Consider the following 6,000-nt stretch of genomic DNA (forward strand, 5'->3'; position numbering starts at 1 on the left):
AGTATCTTTGGTCTTATCCTGAAATATGACATAATTTGATTGTGAGCGTAGATTGCATAATAAATAGATTTTTCAACAGAAATTAATTATACTCACGGTACCTATACCTTATAATATGGGTAACCCGACTCCTTTGGATTGGTTCCGAATGGTTACGGTTCGATACAAATAAATGGCTATAAAGTTGTAATTTATACTTGATTTGTCTTTTAGCAAAGACCTGTCTGTCTGATACTAAATGCTATTAAAAACGCTGAAATTATGACCAAAGGTTGGTACAGTCCGCTACAAAAATATACGTTGAACATTTGTAAATAATTTTTCCCCTCACTACCTCGGAAATACGTAAAACACGTATCTTTTAATGCCAGCGGGTAAAAACGCATTTTATCCACTAGTGGGTAAAGTAATTTGACCTTGAATAAAGTCAAATTAACTGCTTAAAAATTGATAAAAGTAGGTGAATCTAGTAATAAAGATAATTTACCACCTGTGGAACTACTGGAAGCAGTGATAAACGCATTTTTTGCGTTGTTTTTCGCTATAGTGAGAAAATGTTACACTCGGGTTTATTTAATTTAAAAAACTCAAGTTCGATTCTATTCTCGAACCACTCGCTTCGCTCGTAGTTCAACTATAGAATCCTTTCACTTGCTCGTTTTTCAATTCCACACTCGGCGTTAAAATACAACTTTGCCCCCTTGTATAACAAATAATTATTATGTTGTTGAGTTGTTTGATGTTTAGTTTTTTTCACTTTGCCATGAATAAAAATATTTCTATTTCTATGTGTGAAACAATTCCTTTGTGGTGGTCTCTTATTACGCAGCCAATAAGATAAGACGATAGGGACGGCCCACAAAACTAATTAATTCTAATTAGTTCTGTGGGACGGCCAGATGTTTTATAATTTATCAAAACGTCGCAATGCTGATAAAAGGGAAAGATAAGACACCATAACAAAACGTCGCAATCGATTGCAAGACTTGAAATATGTCGCTCTCGAATAGGTCTCTTTAGCCATCAAAATCGATGTCTCTCGGACATTGCACCATAAATTGTCTGAAATAGACGCTAATACCGGTAAGTAGTATATTTCAGAAATTATGATAAATAGGCGCATTTTTTGTAATTCATTATGTCTTTCCAGTACACACTCACCAGTTTAGACTAATCTTGATCGCCCATCCTTCTGGAATTAAATTTCCTTTAATATTAAAAAAACCAGTGTATTTCGTGCTGACTGTCCGTCCGTTACATCGAGTGGTTTCTTTGCTGGTATAGTCATGAATTTTGTCTCGTTACTTTCCCTTTAATACATTCAATTGGCGGAGGGAGCATAAATTTTGCACGGTAGCTACGTTTCGTTTACATTTTACTACAGTAGAGTTGGGTCCTTCACAGTTTGAAAGCAATGGCTTAGGCGGAAAGTAGATGGACACTTCTCCATATAAATGTAATCCTCAATTTTCCATGTGAATATTGGAAATATGGAAAATGATTTTGTAAAAATAAATTGGCAGGCAAGCATGGTCGCGCGATAAATAATAAAACATCAGGTCGTCCCTTTCGCACTATTTATAAGTGCGATAGAAACGGCCTGATGTTTTATCGTTTATCGCGTGACCATGCAGTCGGTTCTGTTTCTTTAAAAATATGTTAAATGGGAAGCAATATCCTGCACGGTGACGGATTAAGAATTTCTCCACCCCCTTTCCTCCCGTGGGTGACGTAGAAGCCGACTGGTCTGTCTGTGGGATATGGGTTATGGGTTCAATTTTATTGTGGTGTGGGCGATGGCCTAGCAATCTGTCATTACAATATTACAATTAGTTTTCTTTGATCCCTTAATTGGTAAGAGTGGTATTCAAACTTGAGCAGTTTCATAAGATCTGATTAGTCCTTATTAGGAATACAGGCGTGAGTTTGTGTATATGTACCTTTGCATGAAATTAAAATATCCACGAAGAAAAATGAGGACAATATTTCTATGAAAAGACGAGGCAGTTTCACGCGGCCCGTCCACCTTCGTTTTAAAATATGCTTTGACATTAAGTAAGTATCTACATAATATTATAATTATAATATAATAATAAAGCTAATGTACCGTGTCCATGATGTACCATTACCACTAGACACGTAACATTAAAAATGTAATATAGGTATATAGAGATGTTATTTTTTATTTGTATATATTATTACATACGACTACTGAAATGCAAAGCACATACTCTTGTAATAGAAGGGTGTAGCAGTATGTAATATAAAATTAAAAACAGGTGATAAAATGTGTCTATAGTATGTCATGGGGGAGCTTTAACTTAATAATTGTTATTTTTCCTTGTTATAGGAATTAAATACTAGAATAGAAATTATAAAAATGAGTTTATATAAAACCACATTTTAATTACTTGCCATAAAAAAATATAAAAAACCGGCCAAGAGCGTGTCGGGCCACGCTCAGTGTAGGGTTCCGTAGTTTTCCGTATTTTTCTCAAAAACTACTGAACCTATCAAGTTCAAAACCATTTTCCTAGAAAGTCTTTATAAAGTTCTACTTTTGTGATTTTTTTCATATTTTTTAAACATATGGTTCAAAAATTAGAGTGGAGGGACGCACTTTTTTTTCCTTTAGGAGCGATTATTTCCGAAAATATTAATATTATCAAAAAACGATCTGACTAAACCCTATTAATTTTTAAATACCTATCCAACAATATATCACACGTTGGGGTTGGAATGAAAAAAAATGTCAGTCCCCACTTTACATGTAGGGGGGGTACCCTAATAAAACATTTTTTCCATTTTCTATTTTTGCACTTTGTTGGCGTGATTGATATACATATTGGTACCAAATTTCAGCTTTCTAGTGCTAACGGTTACTGAGATTATCCGCGGACGGACGGACGGACGGACGGACGGACAGACAGACATGGCGAAACTATAAGGGTTCCTAGTTGACTACGGAACCCTAAAAAACCTTCATTAAGAATAAAATAAATATCTGTTTCTGAACACTTTTAGATCAACAAAGGCCCATTTTCAGAGAAGTGAGAACTTTCCTAACTTAAATTGAAATAGATATACACGAAAGAAAAAACGGCAAGGCCCACTGGTGACCGAGCCGGGAATCGAACCCGGGTCTTCAGCTTAGGCGAGGCGGACGTGTGGTCTAGTGGTAAAGATGTTAGCCGCGTAAGCTATCTATTTCAATTTATAATTATATAGTAGTGTGACTACTTGTAAAAAGAACAAATCAAAAATAATCAATAAAATAATTTGATTTGTTCCCTAGTTGTTTCCTATCTTATTTGACACAAAATAAGTGTGAGGTTTTATCAAAGCGGCCATGTTAGGTACCTATGTGTTTAATAAAATTTCGACAGTCATCCACTTAAGATGATTTTAACAAACCCAAGCGTGCCCAAGCTGAATGAGTTTGTGGTATTTTATAGTTTCCTAAGGTCACCTTCGGGGTCCATCGTACACCACGATATCGTCATAATATTGCCTTGGTTCTAGATACCTACTAGTAGATATTTGAAAATGGGGACAAATACCTACAACAATTTCATGATTTCATTTTTAGGGTTCCGTAGTCAACTAGGAACCCTTATAGTTTCGCCATGTCTGTCTGTCCGTCCGTCCGTCCGTCCGCGGATAATCTCAGTAACCGTTAGCACTAGAAAGCTGAAATTTGGTACCAATACGTATATCAATCACGCCATCAAAGTGCAAAAATAAAAAATGGAAAAAAATGATTTATTAGGGTACCCCCCCTACATGTAAAGTGGGGGCTGATATTTTTTTTCATTCCAACCCCAACGTGTGATATATTGTTGGATAGGTATTTAAAAATGAATAAGGGTTTACTAAGATCGTCTTTTGATAATATTAATATTTTCGGAAATAATCGCTCCCAAAGGAAAAAAAGTGCGCCCCCCCCCCCCTCTATCTTTTGAACCACAAGTTTAAAAAATATGAAAAAAATCACAAAAGTAGAACTTAATAAAGACTTTCTAGGAAAATTGTTTTGAACTTGATAGGTTCAGTAGTTTTTGAGAAAATTACGGAAAACTACGGAACCCTACATTGAGCGTGGCCCGACACGCTCTTGGCCGGTTTTATTATTACCTACTAACTAACATAACACGACAAATTAAAACGAAAGTTCGGAAAATGTGAGAACTAGATACGGGTGTATATTGGCACCGTGTGTGACAGAGTGGCGTGTGTCCAACAACACTTATGTTGCGAATAGTTAATTTTAAGTTAGGTACTTATAAAATTCATGTTAGGTTAGGTTAGTGGACGTGAGATGGCCAATCTTATCTGACCAAGTGACTCGGCAAGTCATCGATCATGCCAATTCGGACGCACACGGAAATCAGTAGGTACATATCATGTTTATTATATAGTAGATCGTGCCTCTCGCCCAAAACAGTACAAAAAAAAGTGATATGCACGATAGTTAAATAACAGGATTTAAGTATCATTCGCATGTCAGCGTGTTTTCGAATAGGAATGTATTGTATATAAAATCGCAACAATGAGTTTTTTACAGTACGATTCTATTTATAGCCCCAGTTTTTGCGTCTATAGAAGAGTCAACAGTCTTCCATCGGCCAAGACTAACTTCCTCTAACTCTTTGTATGCGTTCGAAGCAATGAGTCGGTCACACGACCCGTCTGTTTGTCCTTCGCCGAAGTTTCTCGGATACAACGGTGTAGTGATTATTTACCAAACATATTTACTAAATCATTTCTCTGTACGAGTATGTGTAGTATACAGCGGCCACTAGAAGGAACGATGTGAATTCGACTTGGTTTAGATCAAAAACTCTCAACGCTGCAAATTAAAAATATATCCAAATAGATTTATTGATTTTTACAGGCATTAAAAATTTGATGCATTTCCAGCTGTTACAAAAATAATTTACAAGATTTATTTTAATAAAAGTCAACTGGCAGATTAAATTTAATTAAAAACCGTTTCTAAAATAATACATTACGATACGAGTGCGTGAAAAAAGGAAGTTCGAAACGAGTGGCGATAAATTAAAACACTACCGACGTACGGACTTCCTTTTCGCACGTGTATCGTACGACGTTTTTCAGTAGGTACAGATGGCCCTCCGAAGTTTCGACCTAACTAGACTTATATCGACCCGGATATAGACTGTAATTACCTTCCAAAACTGTTAAATGTCCTGCAAAATAGTAAAATAAATACCTTAAGTCTCTTAAACAGCAATAAAATTAATCTAAACACGCTCATCACCCGAAAACGTTTTTGCCCAAAACCATGGAACCATGTCATTATTTACCTCATAAATTATTAATAACAATCGTTTTGTTTCTATTAATTGCCACCAGCTAATCTATTTCTTCATCGATGTTGTTTATTGCCTCCAAAATTGTGCCTCGAGGAGCAATTTGAGCACATTACTGAGTTATGGGAGCAAAAACTAGCCGATTTACATAATATTATTAAGTTAGTTATGCGGACATGACAGAGTTTTTTCGGCGTTGTAGGCACAGCATATTAATATTTACTATGTAAAAATGTTATGAGTAAAAATTAGGACAAATTAACTAGAAATTTACAAGAAAGTAAGAATGATTGGGTGCGTTAAAGGGTGTACGGTTGTAGGGTGTGTCTTATCAAGAAAAGACGACAAAAAGTTCGCTGACAGCATTTTCAATAAGGAATACATACATAATTATTGTATATTCAATCACACATGAAACTACCTACTCAAGTTTCAGTGCCACTCTAGGCAAATAAAGCGTTAAAAAAACGAAATAAGGAATAATTATACAAATAAATGTTTCAGGTATTAGGTACGAACATACCTATGCTTGTTTAAATTATAGACTTATTGAAAAACAATCTTTAAAGACCTGTCCCATTTTTTTTTCAGTCTTCCCGATCCTGTACAGTCTCTGACCTTCTTCTAAAAATGAGTATAAATATAATGAAAAATATAAATCAGGATA

Source organism: Leguminivora glycinivorella, chromosome 16 (assembly GCF_023078275.1).
Source record: "Leguminivora glycinivorella isolate SPB_JAAS2020 chromosome 16, LegGlyc_1.1, whole genome shotgun sequence".
Lineage (NCBI taxonomy): Eukaryota > Metazoa > Arthropoda > Insecta > Lepidoptera > Tortricidae > Leguminivora > Leguminivora glycinivorella.